Source organism: Tachysurus vachellii, chromosome 2, assembly GCF_030014155.1.
Source record: "Tachysurus vachellii isolate PV-2020 chromosome 2, HZAU_Pvac_v1, whole genome shotgun sequence".
Lineage (NCBI taxonomy): Eukaryota > Metazoa > Chordata > Actinopteri > Siluriformes > Bagridae > Tachysurus > Tachysurus vachellii.
The window spans coordinates 20,431,033-20,449,123 of NC_083461.1; positions in this window are offsets into that span (position 1 = coordinate 20,431,033).

The following is an 18,091-nucleotide window of genomic DNA, read 5'->3' on the forward strand; positions in this document are numbered from 1 at the left end:
TCTTCACAAGGCGTGCAAGGAATACTCTGCAGATTCCCCTTCATGGACCACTGCAAGATCAATCTACTGATTCACGAAATTGGGTAATTCGGCCCAGGGCAGAAATCCAGAATTCAACCACAAGGGTACCAGGAGGCTGAAGGTGCAAACACTCCTTTCAGTCTTTTTGCTGAAGTGGTCACTAGGGAAAAGACATCAATTTCTGTTTGACATTGTGGACGTGCTCATAAAGCAGGGCATCCAACACAGAGCTGGGGAGGGGAATAAGGGGGCATTGTGTGTGTGTGTGTGTGTGTGTGTGTGTGTGTGTGTGTGTGTGTGTGTGTGTGGTTTGGAGTTGAAAAGCAGAGTTGGTCACACTTAGGGGGGATTAAAGGTAGATTAATAGGTCTTGTTCCTTTCATAATGGCCAAGAACCATGTATATGTGTCCTAAACCACACACCTTAGTCACTATGTAGGCCACATAATCTCCATCATCAGTCCAATGTGGGTTTGTCCCAAATCACATTCACTATTCACTATATAGGCCACATAAACCTCATCAGTCCACTGTGGCTGTGTCCCAAACCACACATCCTTTTCACTATACTGTATAGGTCAGGTAAACAGTCATCAGTCTAGTCTGGATGTGTCCCAAACTACAACCATATTCACTATATAGTCCACGTAATCCCTATAACTCTCTTCATCAGTCCACTGAGGGTGTGTCCCAAACCACACACACTGTTCACTATGTTCACTATACAGGCCACATAAAGAGTCAATCCCTCCTCTCTGAATGTGTCCCAAACCACAAACCATATTTACAATATGAACCACATTCACTGTGGTTGTGTCCCAAACCGCATCCTCGATACCAGGGTTAATATGATCTGGATACCTGACTTTAGTGTGAGGGCATTGCAGCTCTTTATTTGAATTGTCTTAAATCGTCTTGATCAGCCTAACACATCACAGCTGTGGGCTGTGTTCCAAATTGAGATCATCAAGTGCTTTTGCACTAAACAAAGGGCCCTGAAAGTGCTTTATCATACACTAATGAGTGGAACAGAGCGTGTTTAATCAAAGAAACGCTGAACACTACAGAACCGCGTGTGCAGCTGACATCTTGCTCTTTTGTTGGATTGAAATCTAAATGCCTTCTGGATAAACTTCCTAATGTGTACTGGTGATAATGAGCTAAGTGTGTGTGTGCGTGTGCGTGTGTCAGTTGAAACGCCTCACAGTATAAGATACTGTGTGAATAAATGAAACTGCAGTTTAGCGATGGATACAAAGCAAACAACGTCACTTTGTTCTTGTGTTGCTGCAATTAATTAAATGAAAAGAGAAAGGTGTTTGGAACAAAGCCTTAAAAATAAGAAAGTACACTGATTAGTCCATGAACATGAGTAAGTTACTGCTGAAATTATACTGCATTACACTGGATTTTTGTATTAGCGGGATTTGCAGCTGCACCGCTGTCAGAGCTGCTGTTTTAGACAACGCATCAACACCTTCTGACCAAAGTGTCCTTTCTCACACTTGCCCTGTTTAAAAAAGGAACTGCTTCCTTCACTCTTTATCTGAACCAAACTGCTGGAAAAAAAATAAAAGTTTACTTCCAGAACTTTACTGTCTAATAATTTAAGATGAAATGACAAATCCGACTTTCTCCCTGTCGTCTATATCTCCACGCTGGGTGAGTAATGGCTTCTTTTCTCCACCTCTCTGGTGAATACGTCATTATGTAACATGCACGGAGGAAGGAAAAATGGTACAGACAGGCGGAAATGAGAGACAGATCAATAACTCAATCACAGAACGAAATAATGTGATCTGTGAATGTGGTTTTAAAATGCAGCCCAGGCTGCTGCGGCTGCAAAAAGATAATTTGAACAACAAAAAAAAGTGAAGAAAAGGTATCTATCTGGAATTATTTAGCAACATGGAAAAAATGTATATAACAGTTAAATACTAACCCTACTGTATGTTCAGCCTGTGACTAGTCACTCGTGTCACTTGTACAGTAGTTGTCCATGGTAGTAATGGTACTATATATAGTAGTTTATTTTATATTTTATATTTTATATATTTTAACTTCATAAATCTTGTACATTTCATAAATTTCATAAACATGCATATTTCTATTTAATGAGTTGAACATTCATCCCATTCATCATGTACCTACTTTTTGCACCTAACTTAAAAGGTTACTTTAAACCAACAAAACTAAAAAAGAAAATGACAATTTTTCTGCTCTGCTCTTCTCGTTCTGTTGTTTCTTCAACTCACCACACCTCAGATGACCTTCTCTGGATTACTGTTTTGTGACATTTGCATTTTTTACATATTTATTTACATGTTTATTTTCTGCTACATGTTGCTGAACAAAACTTCTCTGATATTAGCTACCCAGGTTTTACCTCTTTAATGAATTAATGAATGTTCCCAGATATCATCTTTCTTATGAAAAGCTGTTTATGTCAGGACTCTGCCCTTACTTTGGCCATGTGCCTTTTGTTTATGTTTCTTATTCACGTGTCTGTCCCGCCCTTGTCTTTTCCTCCCCGCCTCTGCACACCGGTCCCTTATGTCTAAATAATTATTTGTACTATTTAGTTGAGCCGCGTTGCCTTGTGCAGCGCGGAATCCTCTGTTGTCTTTGTCTCCTGTTGTCTTCGTCCTGTTTCGTGGTTTTTTACGTTAATAACTGGTTTTGTTTAGCTGTCCTGCATTTGGGTCCGTTTTTATCCCGCGTCCGTGACAGTTTATTCAAGCAAGTTTTACTCACTCTCACTCATTTTCTACCACTTATCCGAACTACTGTACCTCGAGTCACGGGGAGCCTGTGCCTCAGGCGTCATCAGGCATCAAGGCAGGATACACCCTGGACGGAGTGCCAACCCATCGCAGGGCACACACACTCTCATTCACTCACATTCAATCACACACTACGGTCAATTTTCCAGAGATGCCAATCAACCTACCATGCATGTCTTTGGACCAGGGGAGGAAACCCCGAGACACGGGGAGAACATGCAAACTCCACACACACAAGGCGGAGGCGGGAATCGAACCCCCAACCCTGTAGGTGTGAGGCGAACGTGCTAACCACTAAGCCACCGTGCCCCCCTCAAGCAAGTTTTAAAGTTTAGAAAAATAGTTCATAGTTGTTTGGAAGAGAGCTGTTGTATTGCGTCGACAAAGTTTGTACCTGCACAGAACTGAGAAGATATCGACAGAACATCCTTTTTTTACAGTCTTCTTCTTCTACTTTCAGCTTTTCCCTTCAGGGGTCGCAACAGTGAATCATCTGTTTCCAGCTAACTCTATCCTCGGCATCCTCTACTCTCACACTAAAGGAACTTCATGTCCTTATTTAACACATACATATATCTCCTCTTTGCTTTTCTCTTGACTCTTACCTGGTAGCGCCATCTCCAACATCCTTCTACCACTATAACCATCTCCCTCCTCTGCACATGTCCAAACCATCTCAATCTCGTCTTTCTGACCTTGTCCCCAAAACAGCCAACCGGAGCTGTCCCTCTGATGTGCTCGTTCCTAATCCTGTCCATCCTCATCACTCCTAAAGAGAACCTCAACATCCTCATCTTTGCTACGTCCATCTCTGCTTCATGTCTTTTCCTCACTGCTAGAGTCTTTAACCCATACAGCAGAGCTGTTCTCACTACTGTCTTGTACACCTTTCCTTTGATTCTTGCTGACACTCTTCAGTCACACAACACTCCTCCTCTTCACCTCTTTTCCACACTCCCCATCACACTGGATGGTTGACCCCAAATACTTAAACTCCTGCACCTTCTTGACCTCAGCCTTCTGTAACCTCACTGTTGTACTTCCCTTCCTCTCGCTCATACACATGTATTCTGTCTTACTACAACTGACATTCATTCAGTAATTGTGTTCATTCTTGTATGTGAAATGACAATGAAATTTCATTTGGAATTTGTTACTACTGTCTGTTATTTTGTGTAGCACAAAAAAACCATCCATTGTCCTCCACAGAAACAGATTCCCTAATGACTGAGTGTCTACTTCAGTGAAGCCAGCATGCTTTCTTTATGTTCTCTCACTGTGAGTGATGCTGATCATAGGGATGTGTGTGACCCAAAAGGCTGGTGCAACAATTTTGCTGCAGAATGTGAGCATCTACCAATTTAGATTCAATAAATTCAGTTTTATTTGGATAGTTTTTAATAAGAGACATTGTCTCAAAGTATGTTTACAGAAATATCAACATATAGATTAAAAATGACACCTTTAAATTAAATTCCTATTTATCCCTAATGAGCAAGCCTGAGGCAATGGTTTCAAGGAGAAGCTGCCTGATATGATATGAGGAAGAAAATATGAAAAGAACCAGATTATAAATGATTAAAATGTGATTATAAATCATTATAAACACTGGAGAGTGTGATTATAAATCATTATAGACACTGGAGAGTGTGATTATAAATCATTATAAACACTGGAGAGTGTGATTCAAAATTATTATAAACACGGGAGAGTGGGATTATTAATCATTATAAACAACAAAAGTGGGATTATAAATCATTATGAACATTTTATAAATCATTATAAACACTGGAGTGTGGGATTAGAAATTATTATAAACACTGGAGAGTGGGATTATAAATCATTATAAACACTGGAGAGTGGATTATAAATCATTATAAACACCATAGAGTAGGATTATAAGTTATATGTTCTGTACATTTCAGTTTTTCCATAATATTCGATGGACTCAAGCTGGCCAGAAAACAGTAGCTGTAGTTTAAGACACTGTTTGTTGTTGCTCTTTGTGTAGTTAAGAGAAAACTCTTACTGTGAAATGGTAGAAGTTGCTGGGTTTGGCATTAATGCTTTATCTTGAGGTATATTTTCAGGACTGATATTGAGCTGTGACTTTGAACATCATTGTATTTGTCAGTTATTGATTCTGCCTTATTTCAAGGAGGCACAAATAAGGTAACAAAGTATTTTGCAGAATGTTTCTTTCTTGGTATTTCTCATGACTGCTTTTCAGGCTTACAGTAAATCTATTACAAAATCATTAACTCCTTTTTTTATTTGACATTGTGGTTGCAATAGTGAGAAAGGGATAAGTTTTTTGGTAGAACGGGGATTCAGGCATCGATCCTAACCTTCACCCCCCCTTTCTGTGTGTCTGTGTGTGTGTGTACGTTTGACATTCTGTACATGATTGATATTTCAAAACGCGTTTACTTGGTGTTTACTCTGAAGACGGATGATACAATCAAAATGGGTGCATCCAAAATGGATGAAATGTGTTACAATAAAAATAAAGTGAAAGAATCTGCAGTTTTCGTTGTGTGACGATTTGTTTTTTGTGTAATGTTCTAAGCTTTATTCTAGCTTCCCTGGCAGATTATTGAAGTCCATCATGTACATAGAAAAGCACTCCTGTTGCTATTGTGAACTTAGTGTACCAGTGGGGACATTTGTTTTTGGTCTCAAATCATTTAAACTTTCATTCTAATACACATTTTTGAGTTTAGAAAGCTACAAGCCTTGGGATCTCCTCTCATTCCTCACTGGAGAACCTTCCAGATCCTGTTAGGTTGGAAAGAAGATCTCACTGTACCACAATATCTCCCTGCAACATTCTGGTGGTAGTATCATGCTGTGGGAATGATTGTCAGTAGCAGGAACTAGGTGGTTCATCATGCTTGATCAAACCAGCACTGATCAAACCAGAAAGCAAGATGTGAGGAAATATTTCCCAAGATAGTCAAGACAATGCTGGACAATGCTGGAGTGGTATCTATCTTGTCCTCCAAGTGAGACATCAGCTTATGTACATCCTATACTGAGGAGTGGTTTCTCTCTGGTAACGCTAAAATAAAAAAACCCCTTCAGGTTCAGGTTCTGGTTGAACCACTCTATGATTTGCTTTGAAGCTCCTCCAGCATTGTCTTGGTTTCTTGAGCAGACTTTCCTCATGTCCCATGACATGCTCTTCCATGATAAGCTTGCCAGCTCTTCCCAGCATACTACCACAGCCAGGTTTCATGGTTGTTCAGATCACTAGATTATCTCCAAAGTAATCGCCATGAGATTTTGCTCTTTGTATCTTTACTTAGAAGTGGATTCTTTTAGGCTGCTCTTCCTAAGGTCTGATGCAGTTCTGCCTCGCCATCTTCATCTTTAGGTGCTTCAGGTTCTTAGAGTTCCTCCTGCTTAGAGCTCAGCTCCTCCACCACCAGGTTTCAGAAGGACTTTTATATAATGAAAGCATACAGGGAGTTTAAAATAATAATTCTAGTGATTACAGCAATAATATTAAACTAATACAGTAAAAGACATTTTAATGTCAATTGCCACCTGAAGTCAGTAAGACAGAACAGGGGAATAAAATGTATCCATGATGTAAAACTAAAGGCAGACACCAAACTCTTTCCAATAATATGCATTATATACAGAACAAACCAAACAGAAGCACGCAGCAGGATGTGAACCATCACACTTTTCCATATCTTAAAAACTTTACAGATTTTTTACAGATTTACAGCACAAAATCTTTAGAAAGGAACAAAAATGAATATTGCAAGCTGTGTATTGATCGTGAGTCTGTATAAGCAGAGAAAAGCAATTCTAGGGTTTGCTAAACAGATGGTATATACATATACTGTACTGTATATATACTCTGAGTAAGAGGACAAAGAGATGATGCTGTTTTGTAACTGATACTGTTTGCCTACAAGCTTCATAATATGTGAAATTTCATAATACAAGCATCCTGAGAAACATCAGAGAAAAATTAAATGGAAATTTGGTTCACCAAGAAGGCCTTTTTACTGCAGGATGTCAATTCTTACAGTCTTGAAATCTTTGTTCAGTGGCTATGTGAAGCAAATCAGGCAGGTGACTAAAATTATGGGCTTTTAGAATAAAACACTGATGAAACAAAACATTGGGGAGGGGTGAATGCTTCTGTATGCACTGTAGATGTAAACGTTTGGCTAGAATGCATGTTTAGTTGTTGAAATATATCATTTATTTGTAAATGACAAGGTGGGAGTTTAATATATTGCCACTGTATTAATGCATAAACAGTCCTTTGTTGTGATCCTCTCATTAATATCAAGTTTAACGATTCTGACAGGACGCTAAACCAAGCTAATGAAATCTTAACATGTGCGTGGGATGTAAACTCTTTTATCATGCTTTTAATTCACTAACTTGATTTGTCAAATTTATTTAAGCCCTTGTTAATTAGATTTTCTCTTCTGTAAAGAGAACATGGCCATGGTTCAAAAGATAAGCTGACTAAGCGCACATGTGCTACGCTTGCAGAGAAACTTGTTGTTTATTCTTAATTTTATCCATAAAACATTTCAGTTCTCATTACTGAAGCAATGTTTCTGACCTCAGTGTAGAAAAAAAACAGAGCTTTCGTTGGACTATTCATTCATTTATTTTACATTTATTTATTTAATATTCATCTTGAATGACAGGATATTTTTTGGATGTGTGTTTAGTTTGGTTTCAGATGACATACTGTGGTTACATCAAACTGCCATTGTAAGTGTTTTTGAATTTCTTTTCATTTCCATTCTCTTACATGGATTTGCAAAAGAAATTCATCATCTCATTTTAATAAAATAAATAAATAAACACTGATGGCTGGAGACAACACCACAGCGCACTAGGCCATGATCATGATCCAACATGGTGAAATGAGCACAATGGCTCCATCTGAGTGTGGTGAGGTTGCATCAGAACCCATAAAGACATCTTGTGGTACACTATTCATATTTAATGACTGAAGTTGCAGAGATGACATGTTAAACTTGTAGAAATGAACACCTCAAGAGACCGAAGCTTACAGCCTCAGGGCCTAGCTCTCAGAGGGCCAAGAAAAACCTGAAACTCTGTAACCATGTAACCTAGAGACACTTGCTCAGGCTTTGGAAGCAAGGAATACAATTAATAAGCACCTGTATCTTTCAACAGAATTGAAATGTATAGTTACTACTGTTGCACTACTAGCATTTGATGACATACAACAAACCAACTCACATCCATTAGTGTCACATCCATTAGTGGTCTGCTGTTAAATACTGCTATTAATAACTTATTATGACAATATAAAACATTACCTACCTAATCACAAGCAGCTATCTACTTTTTAGCTAAAATAGTAAGCTAGTAAGTAATAAATATTCACAGTAGATTAAGAAATCTAGCAATCTAATATTGGAGTACATTTCCAAAGAATTCTAGCTACCTGAATGTAATAATTATTTGCAAAGAAATCCAGCTAGCTAAAATTTAAAAAATAAATAAAATCCAAAAAAATGTTTGGATCATACTGTCAATATGTTGATTTTGATGCCTTTGTGATTTCCATTTTACAATTTAAACTTTCTTCATAGCTTTATTTCTATATAGAAAAAATACAGGGAAGCATCGATTTTAATGACATCCCATTCTTAATCCGTCGGGTTTAATAGGGTGTTGGCCCACCCTTTGCAGCTGTAACAGTTTTAGCAGTTTCCACAGTTTTAGGTTAACAGTTTTAGGTTTCCACAAAGTTTAGGAGTGTGTTTTTGGGAATTTTTGATCATTCCTCTAAAAGCGCATTTGTGAAGTCATGCAATGATGTTGGATGAGAAGGCCTGGTTTGCAGTTTCCACTCTAATCTATCCCAAAGGTGTTCTATCGGGTTGAGGTCAGGACTCTGTGCAGGCCAGTCAAGTTCCTCCACACCAAACTCGTTCGTCCATGTCTTGACCTTGCTTTGTTCACTGCTGCTCAGTCATGTTGGAACAGGAAGGGGCCATCTTAAAATTGTTCCCACAAAGTTAGGAGCATGAAGTTGTCCAAAATGTCTTGGTATTCTAACCTCTAATCTCTGAAAAACAACCCCATAACCCCCCTAAACCAAAATGTACATATGGCACAATGCAGTCAAGCAAGTACGGATCTCCTGACAACCACCAAACCGAGACTCGTCCATTAGATTGCCAGACAGAAAATTCTAATTCGAAGATTATAATTTTTTTAACCTTCCAAAAACTGTTGTCAAGTGACATGAATAAACACAAAACACTATTGGAAGAATATCTTTATTTCTGAGGCTGTGTGAATGAAGCGTGGTCTTGGGTTTCTTCATGTGTAGGTTGTTATTTCATATCAGATGATTTATATATTTCTGTAAAACTGCTTGGTGACAGTGTCCATTGCTATCAGCGCTATAAAAATAAAATTGAATTGAATTGAATTATAAAAAAGTTTTTATCTGAAATAGTGTAGAAAGTAGAAAGTCTCTAAACTCCACAGTATGTCTCTGACTGAAACTATCTACAGAGTACATGTGAGAACAAAAAAAACCCACTTCAGACTGCACTCAGAACAGAAAAGTGTAGAAGTTTCCGAAGTTATATTTTATTCCGTTTTCTGTTTCCATTAATGGACAAATAAACTTCTGCGATCCGGACTAATTTAATACAACACGGCGGATTTGATTAAATTAACCTCTCCCAACTGATCTCTGCTGCGTCTCTTCTTACACCTCCTCAGCCTAACAGCCGAACCTGAGCCGACGCGAGCACGCAGTGTGTATTACACACTCCAGATTGGACAAGAAAATCGTCATCATTTACAGAAAATATGGTCGAAATAAGCCATTGGCAGAGACGATGCTCTAAAGCAGATGGAAATTGGGTGAGGAAAGGCGTATTAGAGCTGCTTCCGTGCCATTACACGCTCACGTGATAGACTAAAATGTGAAAGAGAAGATGGTGAAGTGGGAATGATAAGAACAATAAAGCTATGAGATGATGCTGGGGCTCTCAGTGTCAATCAATCTGTCTAAAAATGACCATTTGACATCGATCTCTCTTCAGCTCAGCTCATCACAGCCAGTTTCTGTCCAACCTTTATATATATCGCAGTGCTACGTACTGTATAGAAAATGGATTTCTGTAATATTTAGTAACATCATTATCTAATTATTCTAATTTAATTAGCCTTCATCTGTTCAATGAGGAATTTAAAACAATTTAAACATATTTTGAAGTGTATTTGATTCATCACAGAGCACAGAATTAAATATCTCAAAGGATTAACAAATATTATTGGATCCAAAGCATGTGTGTGATTATAGGAACAGACTTTTGCATAATATATTCACTAATCCAGTGCAAGAAAGCCAAAAGGTGCACTGGCTGTGATAGGTGCACTGGCTGTGATACTTCTGGTGTAAAGTGGTCTTTTCTGACTGTAAAAATATGATATGAAATGTAGTAAGCAAACCCAATTAACGAACCCAGACATTCAGAAGCTCGTATTTTAAGGGATGTGGGGTTGTGTGCTTGTTGGATGCAACACTGGAGATTCATAAAATCACCATAAAACGAATAAACATAATGAAGCTGTGCTGTCTCTTGTGCTCTGATGTCTACCAAATAACATTTGATATGTGATGTATTATTTTTACATGATTTATTTGCTTATTGAGTTTTAAAATCATAAAACTGCATAGCATCTGTCATGTATCGCCATTCTGTGTGAAGTGTTTTAGAATTGTAAAATTTGTAAAATTTAGAATTGTCAGCTGTTGTCTCTTCACTCGAGTGTTACCTGCTGATGTTCACCCGTTAGCTCATTAATTACCCTACTGTTTCATAGTTTCTTCACAGTGTCTTATTGGGAATTTGACTCTATAATGTCATACATTGGTTTCCTGTGTTCACTGACCTCTGTTTTTCTATACATTAGATGGAATTATTTAAAAATTCAAATAGGAACTAAATAGCTGCAGAAATAGTTTGAGTATAGGAGCCAAATGTCCCTTTCACACATTTAATCATGGTGTGATCATAGGCTATTTTATCAATAAACCAGGATGCCCCCCCACACAAAACACACACACACACACACACACACACACACACACACACACAGGAAATAACACGGTTTTTTTTATTAGTGTACTTACACTAATATGACAAATTCATACACCTGTTTGTGTGTAATTGTACTTTGTGGTTTCTTGTTAACATGACAAGCTTTATTTTGCTCTTATTGATCAAGAAAGAAAAAAGAGAGAAGGATGATCTATTTATGAATTCCATAACAATCCACTATCATTAAATGTAACTATTAAATGTACTTACTGAATATTAAATGTAACTATAAAATGTAAATGGACAGAAAGTCATGTCATTCTTTACTATTATTTTTCTTTACTAGATTTTTTTCCTATTTGTTAATGGTCAATTTCTCTGTAACAATGATTTAAACAGGATGTGACACAAATTGTACATAAATTGCTTACATTTTTTACATGGTAAAACCAAAATATATGATATACCAAAAATACTCATTATTAAATTGTAAAGGTACTGTAGATCTCCATCTTTTTGTCTGTGAGTCTGTGTGTAGCTGCAGTTAACACACAGTGAGATAAACGTGCACTTATATATTTTAGGTATATGCTGCCATCTAGTGTGTCTTACACACACACACACACACACACACACACACACACACACACACACACACACACACACAAATTCATGTGTGGAATTACTTTATGAGTTCATAGCAGAGGAAGACAGATGTGCTTGTATATTATCTTTATCACAGGTCTTTATCATTGTAAATTTTCAAATTCAAATTCAAGTTTATTTGTAAAGCACTTTTAACAATTGACATTGTCTCAAAGGAGCTTTACGGAAAATAAACATAAAACAAAAAGTTAATATAAAGATTAATATAATACAAACAACCCGAGGTAGTTTGGATAAGCGGTAGAAAATGAATGAATGAATAATACAAACATTCAAGATTAATATTAGATATATTTAAAAGTATTTGTATTTATCCCCAATGAACAAGTCTGAGGTGACTCAGGCGAGTGTGGCAAGGAAAAACTCCCTTGGATGGTAAGGAATAAACCTTGATAGGAACCAGACTCAGTGGGGAACCCATCCTCATATGGGTGACACTGGAGGTGTGAAAATATACAGTCTGGCAGTATGTCCTCAAAGACCACATGGAGTTGACATCTCCTCTTAGTATGTCTGAATACTTCAAGAATCATAATTCAACTAGAGCTGGTAAATCTCTAGATGCCTCGGAGATCCTCACATGGTTGGCCTCATCTCAGTGAAAGCCCAAAAACTTCATTCCACAGAAGCTGGTACAATTTCTGGATGACTCGAGATGGGTAGCAAGAGAGAAGCAGTGGAGAGGAATTAGCGTAGCTGCTGTTCATAATATTAGCAAGCACTAGATGATAATGTGCATGTTCTAGAACACAGTGTGTCTGAGCCCTGAACACTGGAAGACTATTCCAAAGTTTGGGAGCTAAATACGAAAACGCCCCAATACCTTTAGTAGACTTTTATATTCTGGGAACTACCAGAAGTCCTAAGTTTTGTGATCTCAGAGAGCATGAAGAATTCTAGCATGTTAGAAGACTAGTTAGACAAATGCGAGCTAAACCATTAAGAGCCTTGTATGTAAGCAACAGCAGTTTGTTAGCAATTCTAAACTTAACATATAGATGTAAAGATGATAAAATTGGGGTTGATCATATATTCTCGTCCTGGTAAGAACTCTGGCAGCTGGACAACCTCCTAGCAATGCATTACAATAGTCCAGTCTAGAGGGCATGAATGCATGAACTAGCTTCTCAGAATCAGATACAGAGAGGATGTTTCTTAGCTTGGCAATATTTCTAAGGTGGAAGAAGGCTGTTTTTGTAATATGGGCTATATGATTTTCAAAAGACAAGTTGCTGTCTAATATAACACCCAGGTCTTTCACTGTTGAGCTAGTAGTCACAGTACGTCCCTCTAAATAGAAGTTGAAGTGTGAGAGCTTCAACTTTAATCTCTTTAACGCACTCAGTTAATATTTGAATTAACATTTGAAGACTTTGGCAGGAAGTGTTAAGTCTATAAAGAACTCAGGAATTACACTGACCTGTTAGTTCTTAAGGAGCCCTTGGTTGCACAATTCCAGTTAACTACAAACATTTGTAGAAAGGACATTATTTACCTTTACATAATTTCCTGTACAGTGCCACCCAAACGAGGATGGGTTCCCTTCTGAGCCTTGTTTTTAAGGTTTCTTCCTTATAGCCTCATTTTTTCACCTCAGGCTTGCATATTAGGGATGATGTAATTTAATTTTAAACTTTAATATTTATTCTGTTATAATGTTTCTATACTCCTGTGAAGCTGCTTTGAGACAATATCATTAATGAATCCTTTAAATCCTTTAAAATAGCAGTCATCAAACCATTGATTAAAAAAACCTGACAACGGCTGTCCAAATTAAGGTCAATATCAAATTCTTTTTATCGCCAAATGGTTGTCGTGCAACAGTTATGCTCATACTTACATAGGAATAACTTTCTTGAAATGTGTCAGTCAGGATTTAGCACAGCACAGTCACTGCACTGGTTAAGGTGGTACTGTAAATGCCCTACTGGAATCTGATTAGTGTTGTGTGTCCTAGCTTGTGTTGTTTGATCTTGGTGCAGCTTTTCACACCATTGATCACATAATTCTAATTAATAGGCTAAGAAATGTGGTTGGAATTGAGGGAACAGCCGTCTTCTGGCTGACGTTTTAATTGGCTGATCATAGATGTATGTAGATGCACATGATGACTTCATGCAAACTAGGGAAATGTTTGGTGTTCCACAAAAGTGTGCTTCATGCCTATTGTTATTTATTTTCTCTTTAAATGTTAACTCTGGGTAAAATTATTTATAAAATTGATATTAATTTTTCTGTTATGATGACGACACAGTTTGACCCACTTCACTCAAAACATGAGTTCAAAACCTGCCACTGCAAGGACCTCCACTGAGACGAGCCTGACTCTGTGAGAATCCTGAAGCATCTAGAGATCTACCAGCTCCAGTTGGACTCTATACTATAGAGGAGATGTGAACTCTGTGTGGTCTTTTAAATCAATACAACATTTGTCAGACTGTATATTTATAATCACACCCTCCACTGTCACCCGTATGAGGATGGGTTCCCCTTTGAGTCTGGTTCCTCTCTTCTTCCACTCTTCCTTCCATTCAAGGGAGTTTTTCCTTGCCACTGCTGCCTGAGTCACCTCAGACTTGCTCATTGGGGATAAATACATACACATTTAAATATATCTATTATTAATCTTGAATTTTGTATTCTATTAATCTTTATATTATTCTTTATATTAACCTTCTGTTCTATGTTTATGTTCTTTGAATCAATGTCAATTGTAAAAAGCGCTATACAAATAAACTTGAATTGAATTGAAAACTTGAACTGCCAGGCTTGCTTAAACCATTTGAAGTGTTAATGGCTTAAGCCATTTGAACCTCTCCAAGGTTTTGGCTTTCATGCTCGACCTCTACCACAAAAGCACTTTAATAGCCCATATAAGACAGTGATCCAGTATGTTGCAGGCTGCCTCCCAAACTCTTCAATTCATGTTGTCCCTTTCCACAGGTTTTCTGCATATGCAGTTAAAAAAAAAAAATGAGTTACATTTTTCTAAAAAAATTTTATTGCCTTGCTTGTCAGTTGACCATCACCAGTACTCCCTCACTGCCTCCACCTTCTTGTCTTGCGACCTGGTATGCCAGGTAATGTGCTTAAGTCAGACCTAGATAATCCTGCCTTGTTCAGGCTAGCTAGAGTCTTCCCTAGATGGCGTAGGTGGTCCACCCAGGTGGAGGAATGGATGTCATCAAGTCAAGCGGCTGCATAGGTCCGATGTTTTCTCAACGCAATGTTCATTAGCTGTTAAAAGGTGGCAGGGGACATGCGCACCACTGCACCACTTGCAGTGTGAAATGCGGTCTTTGGCCAAGCATCTGTGGTGGGGGGGTGGGCTACCTGCCAGTAGCTCTTTGTCAAGTCCAAATTGGAGATGAACCGAGCTCCCCCTAGTCTTTCCACAAAGTTGTCAATCTGGGGGAGGGGGTAACAGTTGAAATCGGACACCCGGCTGACCTGCCAGAAGTCACTGCACAACCTGAAGGTGCAGTCTGGCCTAGGGACAGGGACTGGCAGACCCCTCGATGATGCTGTCCCAAAGCATCTTTTCCCCTTCATTCTCAATAGCATGGTGTCAGGCTTCTGTCTGGGGAGCCACCCATTGGCACTCTCAGCAGAAGTTCCAGATTTTGGCTTCCATGCCTAACCAAATGAATCAGTCCCTCAGCTTCTCGGCCATGTTTCAGGCCCCCAGGGGGTGTGAGTGGGCCAGGTCTAGGAAAGCACGAGTGCGGGTGTGTGATACGTCCAACTGGTCACTGGCTGTGGAAAACACCATCCAGACACAGCCCCCACCAAGCAACACTCCTTCTCTGCTTTGGATCCAGGCCTGTGCAGCATGGACCTGTCAGATGTCACCATGGATGCATGACACTTGGTGGATCTCTGCTGGCTCCTCATGCTGGCCCAGAGCCTCTGGCCAAGCAGGTGTGACCTTACTCCCAGTGTGCAAGAGAGCATTCACCTAGCTGCTGTTGAGTTGCACATTAGTGGTTGGGGTGTTCAGTGGGTCAGTGGCATGGTATGTGCAACGCACTAGCTAGGTTTTCACATATGAGAGGCAGGTAGAGTGTCGCCAAAAATAATTTAAAAAAAAAGGAAAAAATAAAAGTAAAAAGAAAAAGAAGTTGGAGTTGATTAATAAGCACTTAACTTAGGGGGAGTGCAGACTCCAGGGTAGAGGGCAGATGGCCCCAGTGGTGTGGATGAGGAACAATCCAAGCAGCACCCAGCAGATGCACTGATGGGCGCTGTCCTTGCTGCTAAAGGAGCACATTCTCTTCAGCACTAGTGTGGGAGTTTCATGAGGAGAGCATGCTGTCTTGCCTGTGGCTGTGTGGAACTCGTCGACACACCTTGTTTCTTCCTTCCTTTGCATCACACCATATAACCAATCATTTATACATTCAAAAAATACAGGCTAGAGGACCATCACACTTGGTCACAGGAGTCTCATCATGTGACTAGAAATTTATGAAGAGAATCCTGGCAAAGGGTGAAGAGAACTCTGCCACCACCTCCCCAAAAACCCTGCATATATTTCACACCATGCCTAGCTACAGCAGGACCCATCCTCAAACACTTCTCATACTAGCACCAAAAAACTTGGCCAAATTTGTCCCAAGAATTAGGGAATGGGTAAGAAGAGGACTAACCATCACAACTCTATTCTTTTGCCCTCTTTATTCATTCTCTTTTTTTTTCTTTTATTAGTTTTCTCTTCCTTTATATATTTTTTCTGTTTTTATTTATATTTCTTCTCTTATCTATATATATTTTACAATTTCTCTCTCTCACACACCTCTAATTAACTATTCATTTCCCAATTAGATGGACGATTGAATACTAGAAAGGTTCCTTCCTACAGCTCTGACAACATGCTTAAGTTCCAGATTGTCAGCATCTCACCATCAAGCTTTTGTGACTTATCCTGCATTACATGTACATAGCTGCACAGTATAATGAAAATGCTGGTTGGCAATGTAGTTTTATTGTGACTTCTTTTAATTAAAACTTTAGCTTAGCTGTTATAATCTTAAATAGCTTATAAAGTCACATATTTCAAAGCATCTTCCTCAAAACTGGCTACGAAGCACAATGCAACTCGACATATAAAGAACCAAAAAGCATACAGAAAGCTATATTTAATTTTAATAACGTGACTAATCAAGCTCTGCCATGCTTGTTGCATCAAAAATTTAGATTCATAGCATCACATTATGAAGCTAAGAGTGAAAAATGAAGCAAAGCAAAATAAATGAATGTTTTATAAATTACAGTTCACAGCATCATACTGTGTTATTCATCATAATGACAGCTTCATAAGGGGCATTTATAGTATGCTCAGAGGCACGTCTCTCGATGTAACACCACTAAGTCTCAGAGAAGTTCAGGAGCTTGAATTATTTTTTTGCTTTCTGTCATGAAGAGCTTGTTAAGTTTGTTAAGTTGTTAAGTAAACAGTGAAAACTGTTTACTTAATACACAAGTTAATACACAACAAATGTTTACTTAAAAAATAATAGGAATCATTTTGCAATCTCTTTTCAAAATAAAATCATGTACATTAAGTTGAATACTAAAATAAATAATTAAACCAAACCCAATAATAAATTAGGAATATTAATAATAAATAAAGCATAGAATTTAGCATAATGTAAGTAGAGTTTACAGAAATTATATTTTTCCAAAATGTAAATAAGATGCACATTTAAGATATCCAAAAACATTTCCGGAAATTTATGCTTTAAAAATGTGAAAAACAAAGAAGAAAAAATTTGAAAATCGGTATCTATAAAAAAAAATTCACGAGGTACTCAAAATTTTGCATGATTAAAATTGGGCTTACAACAATTTAAGATTTAACATATTTAATAATTCATATAGGGAGCACGGTGGCTTAGTGGTTAGCACGTTTGCCTCACACCTCCAGGGTCGAGGTTCGATTCCCGCCTCCGCCTTGTGTGTATGGAGTTTGCATGTTCTCCCCGTGCCTCGGGGGTTTCCTCCGGGTACTCCGGTTTCCTCCCCCGGTAAAGACATGCATGGTAGGTTGATTGGCATCTCTGGAAAAACTGTCCGTAGTGTGTGATTGCGTGAGTGAATGAGAGAGTGTGTGTGTGCCCTGTGATGGGTTGGCACTCCGTCCAGGGTGTATCCTGCCTTGATGCCCGATGATGCCTGAGATAGGCACAGGCTCCCCGTGACCCGAGGTAGTTCGGATAAGCGGTAGAAAATGAATGAATGAATGAATAACTTATATAAGTAGTCATTTGTGCTGATAGATATAACCTGATGGTTGTTATGACATCTTTAAGAAATTTAAGAAAATCAATTGCTACTTATTTCATTATTTTATTGGGTTCCTGAGTGATTGAGCAGCTCTTTAAAGGGAATTGAAGTGAACAAAGTGCCATCTTTATGAGTTAAGTGTATGTGTTATCAGGGCTCTCAAGTTTTGAAGACAGGCAAGTGTGACATCTCCACCCCCCCACCCCCACCAAAGTACAAAGTATTTGCTTAATTTCAGGAGATTTGTGTTCAGGTTTT